We start from the raw sequence: 14477 nt of genomic DNA, 5'->3' as shown, positions 1-14477 counted from the left end.
CATCATCTCAAAGTCATAAGCAATACTGTAGGGTTAGTTCATTAGCATGTTTGATGGTGTTTATCTGGCTATACTGATCATATCTGGAACTTATCTGAGGTTTACAAAGCACTGGTAGTTAGCAGGACTGAAGGGCCCTTAACAGTATGACCGAGCTGATTTCCCCTAATTTAGCATTTAGTCTCAGGATATAGCTTTAATTCATTCATGAGACGATTTCTAATGGCTTCTATGGACTCAATTTTGGAGACAGTTTGCAAGTAACTGTTATGCTCTCTGAATTTATGAAACAGTCTATAAGTGACTTCCAGGTTCTCTGTGGAATCTTACTTCCTACTATTGTTTACTTTATATTAAGACTTTATACATTTACTTACTATCCTAACTGTAAGGGAGGGGAAGAAGGGAGGGAGACCAGTACAAGATACAATGTTAACACACTACACAATCCAAAAATTGCAGGGATATGCCTTGGTTTGCATTCTCTCACAAGCCACCCCTCAACTGACTGGCATTTATAAGCCTGAGGGGTGCTTGTTCAGCTGCATTGTCATTTTTTAAAAAATTCTTTTTCTGGAAGGAGGAGCCAGAAAATCCAACTAAAAAAGCACCCCAACAAATTCTGGAATAGCAGAATCAGGAAAAAGATGGGGTGAAGCAATCTTTTAGCCAAAGAAACTTGGAAGGTCAGCAGGAATCCTTTGTTTTACTCTGGTAAAAGAGGAGCACAATCCAGGGCAGGAAACTTCCTGGCAAACCAACAGCAGGCCCTGTCTCAGCAAGGCAGCAGGAGGTCCTGAGCCCTAATGTGGCATCAGGTAAGCAGGCAAACAGCAACATTGGGACTCCCCAGGTAGGTTCATTAATATTGCTAGGTAAACAGGCAGAAGCTAGTACTAGTACCCCTCCACATGCCTCAGTGCAGTTCCAGGCAAATGAGCAGACACCAGCCCCAGGACCCTCCCCTCTCCCCATTTATGAAAAATGGAATTTATTTTAGGAGACAATTATATTCCATTATCTACTCTATTTTAAATTTTAAAAATTTAATTTGATTAAAATTTTTTTCTAATTACATGGTTTGTGCATATGTGTGTGCGTGCGTGCATGTATGTGTGTTTTGCAGGGCAATGAGGGTTAAGTGGCTTGCCCAGGGTCTCACAGCTAGCAAGTGTCAAGTGTCAGAGGCTGGATTTGAACTCAGGTTCTCCCAGATCCAGGGCCGGTGCTTTATCCACTGCGCCACCTAGCTGCTCCCTTTCTAATTACATGTAAAGATGTTTTTTGAGTTCCAAATTTTTCTCCCACCCTCCCTTCCCTCCCCCCCAAAGCCAGAAAGTAATCTTAATATATGTTATAAATTACAATCATATTAAACATATTTCAACATTAGTCATGTTGTAAGAGAATAAGAAAAGGAAAAAAAAACTCAAGAAAGAATAAACAACAATAACAATTACTTTACCACCTTCCACCTCTCCTTTTCCCTTTCTTACAGTGCATTCTTCTTATCCCTTAACTTTATTTTAAAGATGTCATCATGGGTCAGCTAGGTGACACAGTGGACAAAGCACCAGCCCTGGATCCAGGAGGACCTGAGCCCAAATCTGACTTAAGAAATAAGACACTCACCAGCTGTGAAACCCTGGGCAAGCCACCCAACCCTGACTGCCTCCCCCCACCCCCCCGAAAAAAAACAAACAAACAAAAACAATAAAAGAAATGCTTTACATATATCATCCCTTCATATTCAACTCACACCTGTGCCCTCTGTCTAAATATATTCCATTCAGCTGCCCTACTAATGAGAAAGTTTTTATGATTTTAAAATATCATTGTCCCTTGTAGGAATGTAAACAGTTTAACCTTGTAACATCCCTCATGATTTCTTTTTCCTGTTTACCTTTTTATGCTTCTCTAGGGTCTTCTATTTGAAAGTCAAATTTTCTATTCAGTTGAGGTCTTTTCATCATGAATGCCTGAAAGTCCTCTTTTTAATTGAAGTCTCATTTTTGTGCCTGAAAGATTATAATCAATTTTGATGGGTAGGTGGTAATCCCAGTTTCTTTGTCCTCCAGAATATCATATTCCAAGTCCTCTGATCCTTTAAGATAGAAGCTGCTAAACATTGTGTTATCCTCACTGTGGCTCCACAATACTTGAATTGCTTCTTTCTGGCTGTTTGCAATATTTTCTGCTTTACCTGTGAGTTCTGGCATTTGGCTGTAATATTCCTGGGAGTTTTCATTTGGGGATCTCTTTTAGGAGGTGATCTGTGGATTATTTCCATTTCTATTTTACCTTCTGGTACTAGAATATCAGGGCAATTTTCTCTGATAATTTCTTGGAGGATGATTTCTAAGATCTTTTTTTGATCATGGCTTTCAGGTAGTCCAATAATTTTCAAATTTCCTCTCCTGGATCTACTTTCCAGGTCAGTTGTTTTTCCAATGAGATATTTCACATTGTCTTCTATTTTTTCATTATTCTTTTGGTTTTACTTTATTGTTTCTTGATTTCTCATAAAGTCATTAGCTTCCATTTGCTCCATCCTATTTTTTAAGTAGTTATTTTTTTCAGAGAGCTTTTGTACTTCTTTTTACATTTGGCCAATTCAGCTTTTCAAGGCATTCTATTCCTCATTGGCTTTTTGTGCCTCTTTTACCATTGGGCCTAGTCTGTTTTTTAAGGTATTATTTTCTTCACTCTTGTTTTGTGTTTCCTTTACCAAGCTGTTCACCTTTTTTTTTTCATTATTTTCTTATATCACTCTCATTTCTCTTTCCATTTTTTCCTCTTCCTCTCTTTATTCTCAAAGTCCTTTTGGAGAGCTTCTATGGACTGAAACCAATTCATATTTTTCTCGGAAGCTTTGGATGCAAGAACTTTGTTATATTCTTCTGAGGGTGTATTTTGATCTTCTTTGTCACCATAGAAACTTTCTATGGTCAGCATTTTTTTCTGTTTGCTCATTTTCCTGGCCTATTTCTTGACTTCCAGGGTGGAGGGTTTACTGTCACAAGCTTCAGGGGGTTTGTGCAGATTCTTTCAAAGATACTTCTAGGAATTTGTAAGTTTTTGGTTCTTCCAAGGTGGTATGATTTTTTTTTTTTGTGAGGCACTTGGGGTTAAGTGACTTGGCCAGGGTCACACAGCTAGTGTCAAGCATCTGAGGCCAGATTTGAACTCAGGTATTCCTGACTCCAGGGCCGGTGCTCTATCCACTGTGCCACCTAGCTGCCCCCCAAGGTGGTATGATTTAAGAAGAGGTATGTTTACTATTGTGCTGGCCTGTGCTCTGGTCTACAAGCAACCACAGGCCTACTTTTCTGCCCTGAAACTATGAACAGAGTCTCACTCCACTGTGACCACAAGCTTACGTCCCCTGGCCTGGGACTAACACCCAAGACTGAACCTGGATCTGAGTTTGGGGCAAAACAACAGGGTCCTACCTCAGTGCTGGCAAAGAGATGCCTGTAATCTCCTTCTAGCTAATTGTTGGATCCCCTTAACATCTGCGGGCTGAGTTCCAGAAGTAGTTACTACTGCCGCTGATTAAGAGGCTCCCAATGCCTGCTCTTGGTTTGCTGTGACTGTGGCTGGAACTGGGTCTGCACTGGGGCTGGATCTGTGCTGAACTGTGCTCCAGTTTCACCCAGTATAACAGACCTTTCCTGCTGACCTTATCATTTGTCTTTGGCTGAAAAATGATTTCACCCTTTCTTTTTGTGGGTCCTGCTGCTCCAGAAATTGACTTAGGGCATTATTTGAAGGTATTTGGAGGGGTCTTGGAGAGATCTCAGGCTAGTCCCTGCCTTTCCTATGCCATCTTTTAAAATGAGATAATCACTCCCCTTCTTTTTTTTCCCCTTCTTTCAAGGTACTTTCTCTCCCCTACCCCCAACTCCAAGGTCCAATTCTCCTTGGATATAAGATTATGTTAAATCTCTTCATCTTAGTCAGACCCATCCACCCTTACAAGGACTTAAACATTATTTGGACACAGATATTTTTGTCCAGATAGGAAGGCCTCTCTGTCCAGGGGAGGGGGCACTCAGCCCACCTGTAGAAAGGGTATGAATTATGTGAATTAATTCAGCCTAAGTATGGAGGTGGTCTGGTATAGCCTTAATTTTTAATATACCCAACTTCCAAATTAACTTAACCAATTAGATTTGACTTATATTTGATTGACCACCTACAGTTAGAAGAATATATAAATTTTGGTCTTTGGTCAGAGAGAGAAAGCCATTGACCATCCTTTTAGTAAAAACCTGCAGCCCTTATTAATAAACTGATTAAATTACCCAGAAATTATGTCTCTCATATTTTTAATCATCATAGTTAGGGTAACCATAAAGGGATCTGAGACTTTTTACTTTAGATTCTTAACAAGGAACTCCCCTCAACTGGGCCCATGTGGAGAATTTCTCCATAAGGACAGTTCCCTCTTGAAACTCTGGCTATGATATGACTCTTACTTTTTTTTTTTTAATCAGTAAGTACATTTCATCTGGGTAAGCATATATGTATCTGTATGCCAGTCCCACTTTTTTTTTACTTGTTTGCTATATGTTTATCCCTTTCTAAGTGTGTGTCCAGTTGACCACTTTCTAATGCTGGTCATTTTAATGTTATTGACACAAAATATTTTTAATTTCATGTAATAGAGATTACTTATTTTTTTCTTTTGGTGATCAGTGTAATCCAACACTCTCTCTTTTTCTCTTTTTGTTACCTGGGAAAGATACCTCAATCTCACTTTTTAATGACATGGTCTTCAATATTCAAGTCATATACCTATTTCAAGCTTATTATGGTTATATGGTATGATTGGCCTAAGCCATTTTTTTTTCAAAATTGCTTTCCAATTTAAATTCATATGTTCCTTACTCCAGGTTTATCAATTTACTTATCTTACTGCAACACTTCCCCTCCTCCAAGAGCTCACATTTATACAGCACTTTAAGGTTTACAAAGTCCTTCATTTGACAAGACTCAGTAAAGGTGTAGTTTGCATTATTGTACTCTGAGAATGATCATTTATCATTCCTTCTCTTCCTAAGACCCAGCTCAGTCATCACTGCTTCTAAGAAGCCTTCACTGATACCATGCATTAGAAGAGATTCCCTCTCCTCACACTCTCTCATCCCACTGCTTGACTTCTCCTATATACTTATCATATTCCAACCAGTACAATAGTGCTGCATTTATCTATCTTATCGATCTATCCACCTATCTCTCCCTTTGCTGAGAACAAAGCCTTTCCTGCAGAAGGCACTTAATACATTTTGTTGTTTGGAAGTGGAATGCTTTGGATGAGCAGTTCATCTTCTCACTGAGTGTCTCCTTCCCCAATCCCACCACTAGGTGGCCACATGACCTGATCTCCAAGCTTCTTTTTCTCTCAGCCCCAGCTAATGACGGTAGGTCACATGCCAGAGCTCACTTTATCAAAGAACATAAGCAGGAAACAGAAAGCCACAGGGAGTTTATACAGCAGGAGAATAACCCATGGCACCAGAGACCACCAGTCCAAGGTCCCCTCAGAGACTGTCCCTAACACTGCCTTGTACTACCACTCTGCTCTTTCCTGACCCTCACTTTTCTCATCATGATAGTTTTTGGCTCCAGCACATCATCTCTTTTACAGCAGTGCTGCTCACAGTCCAGCTTTCATTTGAAGAAGTCTGTCACCTCTCTAGCCCCAGATCCTGTTCTAGAGCTCCACCTACTTAATGACTGTTACCAAGGCCTGTCACTTGACCCAGCCCTATCCAATGGACTCCTGCCATTTCAAACTCACTGCCTTGGCTTTCTACATGTTGTTTTAACTTTCACTTTAGGGAGGACATGGAATCTACTCACAAAGTAGGAGACCCTCCCTAAGTGCCAAGGTAAGCAATGTCACAAGTACCACATGTGACCTTCTGTAAGTCTCCTGTCTTTGGGTTGTTTTTCTGTGGTGAAATGTGTAGTTTGGGTGAATGTGGAGTGGGATGTAGTGGTCCTGTGGGAAGAATGTTGGATTTGATAATCTCCAGGGTCCCATCCATCTTTGTGACTCCTCGATATTATAATTGGCATTTTCTCACCTTCCTCCACCCCCTTACAATACTTTATCAGAGGAAATAGACAAGAGAACTTGATGGCCCAAAGGGAAACTTCCTGGTTGGTCCTTGAGGTCTGTTAGTGGAGGGAGGAGTATGTGTGAATTTGGATTGGGGGAGCGTGGGGGGGGGCAGAGATACCAGTGAGTGGAGCACAGATAAAGTAGTGGAGAGAGAGCTGGAATCAAGTGGCCCTAGGCTCATATCCCCCTGGTCACACTAACTCTGTGACTATGTAAAAATCTCTTAAATTCCTTGATGCTCAGTTTCTTCATCTGTAAAATGAGCATAGTAAGAACCATAATACCTTCTCACAATAATTTTTTTTTTGGTGGGGCAATGAGGGTTAAGTAACTTCCCCAGGGTCATGCAGCTAGTAATTGACAAATGTCTAAGGCTGGATTTGAACTCAGGTCCTTCTGAATCCAGGGCTGGTGCTTTATCTATTACACCACCTATTTGCCCCACCTTCTCACAATTCTTAAGAGATTTGTTTAACATGATGTCTGTAAAATGTTTCATGATTTTTAAATTGTGATTTACAAAGTTTATTTCTGTTATTATTGGAGAGAAAGAACAACTATTACTACTCACAGTTTGTTATTTGTCCTTTGTCCTTGATAAGGACCAGCATCATTTTGCTGTCTGGTTAATTAGCAAGTTAGCCTGGGGTTATCTAAGGACCAGGGAACAGGCCAGATGAGTGAAGAACCTGCCCCTCCTTAAATCTTACCACCTGGGACCCCCTGAAGCTTGGGACAGTGAAGACTGCAAACAGAGCCCCACTTTAGGGAGCTAAAATTCAAGCAAAATACAGCAAGACAGAGAAAGGTGAAGACCATAGAAAGTTTCTTTAGTGACAATGAATATTGAGGTGTAACCTTAAAAGAGGATAGCAATGTCAAGGCTCCTATAGCCAAAGCTTCCAAGAAAAATACAAATTGGTCTCATGTCATAGAGATGCTCAAAAAGGACTTTGAAGATAAAGTAAGAAAGGTAGAGGGAAAAAATGGAAAGAGATAAGGAAGGGTAGCATCAGGAAGGTGATATCTTGACTTAGAAATTAATTAGATTTAAGTGAAGCAGGGCTGGGGGAAAACCCAACTTTCTTCTCCAAAGTCATCTGAGTCCAGTGGCAATATACAGGTCAGGACAACTGGTGATGGCCCCTGACTTCTCAAGGAGTTCAGTCACAAAAAAGAGAAGAGATAATCAGAATGGATGGATCAAGTGAGGGGTTTTTGAGAAGAGTGGTTCATAGGTAATAAGGAAGGAGCCAGTGGATAGAGTTTGAAGATAAATAAGAAAGTGAGAAAAATAGAAATGAACAATTTGCTGAACTGGAGTAGGATTCCTTGTGCATGCAGAAAGGTTTGACTTTACGTGGAGAAGGACCACATCATTATGTGAAAAAAAAGGATGGACATGGTAGCACAAGCCATGTGAGATGGAGAGAAGTGGGGGAGGGGGACTATCTATGAATGACCTCATTTTTTTGGTTTTATTTATTTAGAATTTTCTCCCACCTTACATGTAAAAACAAATTGTAACATCAGTTTCTAAAACTTTGTGTTCCAAATTCTCTTCCTCACTCCCTACCTCCCCTTAAGAACTCAGGCCATTCAATATAAGTTATACATGTGCAGTAATGCAAGACATAGCAGACAAAAGAATTTTAGAAAAAGGAACTAACAAAAAATTATGCTTCCATATGTATTCAGATACCATCAGTTTTTTCTCTGTAGATGGATTGCATTTTTCATTGGTTCTTCAGAGTTGTCTTGGGTCATTGCATTGCTAAAAATAACTAAGTCATCTTACAATATTGCTGTTATTTTGTATACAGTACATTTCACTTTGTATCAGATCATGTAAGTCTTTCCAGTTTTTAATAGCATCCTAATAATTATTTATAATTTTTATAGTAAACTACATTTATATAGTATTTTAAAGAGAGATTTCCTTACAACACACCCATGAGGTTGATTATTACCACCACAGTAATAGATAACATTTACATAGTACCTTATACCTGACAAAGAATTTTCTTCATGATAGCCCAGTAAAGTAACATTTTTTTTTCATTAAAATGAGTCAAGTTTCTCACCTAGGAGAGTGGGGTAAGGGAGAGCCTTGGGAAGTTTGATTAGGGATAAAAAAAGTTTGAAATAGCCACATGAAGAGTGGGATAGTGAGTTGATATGGCAGTTGTAAAAAGATTGCCTTGCTTCAGGCCCAGTTGAGGTTATATAAAATAAATTTGTAGTGGACCTAGCTGGCACAGTTTTATAATTTTCCCAAGCTTCCTTCAGCAGCAGTGTGTAGCAGACAACAAAATGAAGAGTGGGGTTGATCCAAGACTGAGGTATGGCAGGACATGTTTTACAAGAGCATGAGGGTCAGAGATTCTGAAGAAGACAGTGCAGACTTAAATCAGTTCACCAAGAGCTCAAGATGGGGAAAGGAGTTAGTAGAGGGGTGATTGCCTGTGTGATGTTTAAAATCTAATTGTTATGACTAAAAATCTAATGTGTGGTTGCCTTAAATTAGAAGCTTATAGCACCATTCTTGGGGCATTAAACATTTATTAAAGTATATGAGAAGTTAGTAAAAGAGAGAGGAAGAACTCGTGGAGTTCAGAAAGAAAAATGCTAGATACCCTGGACCCTGCCGCTGCTACGGAGACCTCCAACTGAAAGAAAGAGCCCCCATTCTCCTCCAGCGGAAGCTCTCTGTGGAACTGCAAGAGGGGTGGTCCCCACACACAGCTCCAAGCTAATTGGCTGGTAGCATTGATTGACATGACTTACAGGTGGTTCTGTGAATAGATGTAGCTTCCAGATGCTAGTCACATGCTTTCTCCTCAGTGGGGCATTGCCCTGATTCTCACAATGTCTTTCTCAGAAGAGGGGTGGCATCCTGATTCTCACACTCATGTGACAACTGAGGAGATGAAAGACTGGGGGTCATGCTGTAGGTGAAGAACAGGATTTGGGACTGTAGGGCAGAAGGAAAAATGAAATGATAATAGATTATGATCATAGAAGGGAATTTCAAAGCTTATGAACACAAAAGTTGTACATTTGAGGATATGGCAAGATCAAAGGTATGATCATTTTTGTGGCCATCTTAAATGGGCTAGAGGAGTAACTGGTTATGAGAAATGAGTAAGTTGGGGAATTGGGAGTTGAGGGTGTTTGAGGGACTATTAGTGTCTGTCTGTCTGTCTGTTTCTGTCCAAGTCCCCTCGTGTGCAGTTGGGAGAGTGTGAGCCAAGAATTGAAGTCAAGAAGTAAAGAAGGGGAGTGTCTTGGAGGTCTGTAGACAACAACTACCAGAATTGATTTGGTCATAGATATGGAATGAGTGAACCTCAAAGGAGGAGAGATTACTAAGTGATAATCATAGAGGGAAAATCTAGAGGTGGAAAATCTAGAAATGGAGCAAGGAGTATTGCAACACTCACATCTTGCCCAGTGAGTTGTAGAAATAAATAAAAGTGTAACCAGTGTCAGAAAGGGTGTCCAGGGAAATTCTGTTACCAAGAGAGAGCCATATCTCAGTGAGAGCAAAAAGGCGGAAGGAGTGGGAAAGGAAAAGTTTGAAGATAAAAGCAAGTTTGTTGTGTCTGAAGCAGGCATTCCAGAGGGCTGGGCAACTGTAGAAGGGGACACTGGGTGCAATTGAGAAGAAAAGGAGTAAGGATTCAGGCAGTGGGGGATAGAGAATGGGGTTTGAATGATTAACAGGGATTTAGAATACTTGGGATGAGGGAGGGTTATTAATAAAGGGGAATTTGTTAATTATTGAGGAATGAGTTTAGGTAGATTTGCATTTTCCATAGGAAGGAAGGAAACAAGCATTTATGAATTCTCTACTACATGCTACTCTATATAAGCACTTTTCAGTGCTTTCCCCAAAGACCAATGTGGAATGTCCCATGCCAGGACAGAGTATGTAGATCAGATTCTCCTAAGTTGTCATATTGTGTTTCAGGTGAGGAAAAGATGACAATGGATCCCCTGGTGGCAAGTATGATAAGGAACTTCACCAGCCTATGGATAATGTCATATTTGTTTTCTACATATTTCTTCTTTTTCTACAAAGGTAAGTATGATGAAAACTTGGTGCAGGGAATTCTTCTTGAGCCTTATGGGCCAGTTAGAACAAAAAAGGTACAGGGATATGAGCACTTGGTGCCTCCACCTCTCCCCTGACCCATTTAACCCAACAATAAAAGGAGTAACCCCTATTATAAACACCCTTTGGGATTTTCTGGGATGCTTTGCTCATAAGCTAATACATTCAGAAAAATCACAGAAGTACAAGACAAATCACAGTCTCAGAGTACCTCTTTCCTCAGAGGTATGAGACTGGAACTAAGGAATTGTCTCTGAGTCCCTAGATCCTTCCACTAACTCCTTCTATCCCTGAGGTTTGTGGTCTCCATGCTCTTCTGAAATGTTCCCTGTATGAGAAAACATGGCTGCAAAGAAGTGGTGATGAGCTGTCTGGGGACCAAGAGATTCACATCTATCCAATTCAGGACCCTCTCTCTTCAGCAGGGGAGTTGGGCCAGTGGTCATCTTTTGGGGGACAGGTTTAGTTAAAGAAAACTCATATTCATAGTCTTTTGGGAGATTCTGAGTGCTTTAGTCAGAGCTGATAGTCCAGAGGGTAGGGGAGAGTCTGAGTAGAACTTTCAACCTTGGTTTCCTTCTTCAGAACGTTTTCAACAATGGCCCTTTCTCTGGCAGCTTAATGGGACCCTGGCTGTAACTTTTTCAGTGGAAGTTGGTGTTTTTATTTGTTATTTGTGGACACATCACAGTTGCCAAGGTAATTGGGACCTGGGGTCAGGGATGGGGGAAGGGTAATTGGACAATATTAAAGAGCAGTCTTCATGAAATTCTCACTCACTGGGTGTAAACTTCCTGCCCTTATTCTGTTCTTACACCAATCCCTGGACAGTCCTGACCCTAATGATCCCTTTTTCCCTTGGTTCTCCTTAGGACTCATCCAAAGTTCCCATAGCAGCATGTGGATCTCTCTTCTCCACATGCATAGTGGCCCAGAGAGCTTTTTTTTTGTGGGGCAATGAGGGCTAAGTGATTTCCCTAGTGTCACACAGCTAGTAAGTGTCAAGTGTCTGAGTCTAGATTTGAACTCAGGTCCTCCTGAATCCAGGGCTGGTGCTTTATTTGCTGTACCGCATAGCTGCCCCCAGCCCAGAGAGCTCTTGAGGAATTTGGAGGTAGGGACAGGGGAATTTTCCTGAGGATGAAACAGATTGTCTAATTTGGTGTGTAAAATAATCCAGAGGTGGGGGAGAAAGTCAGCTGTAGGATGTGGCTGGCATGTGGGAGAAGAGACAAGTGGTTCCAACCATCCTGCAGGAGGGCACTGGGAAGAGAAACTACATAGTCTACCATAGACCAGTTTCTAAGAGGTGACAAGCCTTTGTCTGCTCTGCAGGGTTTATTTTCAAGGAAGATTGGATGAACTGGATTATTTGGAGCCTCATTTTCGTCTTCATCTCAATCTTTGGAATACTAATGTTCTACAGTGGATATCGATTTTTGTTTCCCCTTCTTATGCTACTGGTACTTTCAATGAATTACAACAATATTGAGAACATGATCTTTCTGATGCCTGTACTAAGGTTAATTTTATCCCGGATTCTGAGTCTGCTCGTAAAACAGTGATTCAGGTGACTGGGCCCTGTCTGGTAGACTGACTGGCATACAGCAAATGGCCAGACTGCCCTGGGAAAGGAGTTAATGATGATCCAGGGCTTAACCCTGAGGGACACTAATGCTCAACTTGGGAGGGAGTGGGGGAATGGTAACAAGGAGGAGGCTAACAAAGATAAAGCCAGAGGAAAGGGATGGCCAAAGGAAGAAGGTCGGCCAGGAGTCTTAGGACTTGACCTGGAGTCACCTAAGGAAGCAGGTGTGGGCTATGACAAAAAGCAAAATCACTATCACTTTTTTCCTCCCTCCCTTCATTTTTTTTCTTTCTCTCCCTCTGCTCTCTCTTTTTCTTTCTCCTCATTCTCTCCTTCCTTCTTTCTTGCTAGAGCCCATATGTACCAGGACAGTGCTCCTATTTCTATATCCTCCTCTGAAGAGCAGGGGTGTTACTTCCCACCTCCTGTCATCTTTCCCTTCTAGTGCCAGCTGGTCCACAAATTCACCACCCCTCAAAACCCCAAAGCTTGATGATAGTCATGCTCCTCCCCTGGAAAGTTTCCCTAAAGGGAATAGAGGACTAAGTCAAGGAAACTGCTGGCCTCAGGATTCATGCTTCTGTCTCCAAACTACATTAACAATACATAGGAGTGGTCATACCCTAAACTTGTCCTTCAAGCAACATATACTTCATATCCCCACTCCTCCCACTAGTGAATTCGCCTCAGTGTCTAGAATTCCTTGTTAGGGCTCTGTTTTCTTTGATCACTCTTTTTTGCCTTCATCATTCCCAGGAAATATTCCCCCAGTGTCCTTTTTAGAGGCAGAGGCCCTGGACAGATCTTGGGATATATCCTGAAGAATCTTAGGTCTCATGGTTGTTTTTTTTTTTCCACAGGACAGGTATGGTTTTCCCATAATCATGGTACGTACACCAAGGCAATCATTGACATGAGGCACCAAATGGCCCCTCAATTCTGTCCTGACTGATCCCTTTTAGTTGTGTTCTATGAGGATCTTCTGAGTCACAGATTTTTTATCATCTTACTCATTACTCTCAGGGGTGAGAGGTAGTGATTCTTAGGTATTTCTCAATAAAGAATTATACTCTTGGGGGCAGCTAGGTGGCACAGTGGGCAAAGTACTGGTCCTGGATTCAGGAGTTCAAATCTGGCATCAGACACTCGACACTAGCTGTGTGACCCTGGGCAAGTCACTTAACCCTCCTTGCCCTGTCAAAAAAAATTTTTTTTAAACTCTCGCACACAGTCCAATTAAAATTAAAGTAGTCATATTTGGCACTAGTAAGGTGACTGAGAGGAATCAGGGACATCCTCTTTCGTCTCACCACAAAACCCTGATTTATAAACTCTTTTTCAGGTATTCTCTGTCTCATGCCAGACTCTATCCCTTGCCAGTGCCCTTGGAGGGGGAGAGGTGGTGTTAACTTTTGCACTTGGAGGGCAGTGGCATCTCCCCCATGAAAAGCTCAGTCTGACATCTGAACCAGAGTTTTGGGGGAATGCTCTAAAAAGCCTTCAGACCCTCAGACTTGATGTTTCCTTGAATGCAAGGACTGTATCTGGGTAAAGGTTTAAATAGCCTTTTGCCTATGGGACAGGGAGGTAATATCCTGAAGGATTCTCCCTTTGGGGTGCATTTTGAACAATTGGCTGAATTCGACCTTACAAACTTGAAAAAGCAATCAGACTTGTGTTGGTGCTAGGGGAAGTCCTCATGGACTTCAGCCAGAAATCAGAATTGAGGGAACAATGTACAAATTTGCCTAGCATTGTTTTCTCAGGAAGGTATAGTGATTTGGTTTTAGTTAAGAGCTAGAAATTGCAAAGAAAAAGATTTTTTAAAGTCTCTAACCATTGGACAATACTGTCCTAAGAGCAGCTTTTACCTTTGATTTAATTATTTAATTCTGGTAAAATGGGCCACACCCTGTCATCATTAAGACCTGAGGACTGGCCACAAAAGCCTTGACAAAAAAGTCACTATAAGAAAAGGAAAAAAAAGCAGGCATGTTTTAACTCTGATTCCTTATCTAAGTTTGTAAGGTAAGGGAGACAGTCCTAACTCCTTAGAGAAAAAGAGGAAAAAACTTTTACATAGCTGGGAAATCATCACTATGTGCCTTTAACAAAGGTATTATATGAATTTATGAATGATATATTTTTATTTTCCAAACACAGGCCATAGAAATTAAAATATTACCTTTAGCCATTATAAAAACACAGTTGATTTGATTTAAGCCAAGATCTTCCCTAAAGGAAATAACATGGTCTGAATGTGTGCTCTTTCATCAGGATTAGGATTTAACATTAAAGGTATTTGTTAGTTGGCATTAAGAAATTTTGGAAATCATACAAACCAAAGTTCAATAGTTAAATTAGTGTCTGAACTTGTTATATGTATTAGATATGTTGATGAACAATCATAACTTATGAGCTATCTTGTATCACCTTAATGGGACATCTGAGTTTACCCATGTTTGTTATTTAATCTGGAATTAGAACACGTATGGATTTGCATGCAAACTAGTTGAGTAACCTTAAATATCTTCCCATTGTTTAAAGGAATTCTGAGGGGAATGTCCTATGTTTATGTCCACATGGTTAATAACTGAACCTGTTTTACTATATACTATTATGTGAAACATTTTCTAATC

At 40.7% G+C, this 14477-nt stretch overlaps 1 long non-coding RNA gene across 1 annotated transcript; it reads left to right on the top strand.

The window, feature by feature from the left end:
* The first annotated feature begins 5805 nt into the window (after nucleotides 1–5805).
* LOC122738091 lies at nucleotides 5806–13001 on the top strand. Its single transcript, XR_006354628.1, has 4 exons — nucleotides 5806–5897; nucleotides 10107–10217; nucleotides 10836–10949; nucleotides 11586–13001. It is a non-coding gene; the product is annotated as an uncharacterized LOC122738091 (long non-coding RNA).
* Nucleotides 13002–14477: the final 1476 nt, after the last annotated feature.

The sequence above is a fragment of the Dromiciops gliroides genome, chromosome 1, assembly GCF_019393635.1.
Source record: "Dromiciops gliroides isolate mDroGli1 chromosome 1, mDroGli1.pri, whole genome shotgun sequence".
NCBI classification, from domain to species: domain Eukaryota; kingdom Metazoa; phylum Chordata; class Mammalia; order Microbiotheria; family Microbiotheriidae; genus Dromiciops; species Dromiciops gliroides.
Note: the sequence above shows the minus strand (reverse complement) of the source record. Positions and strands in the feature narration are given on the sequence as shown.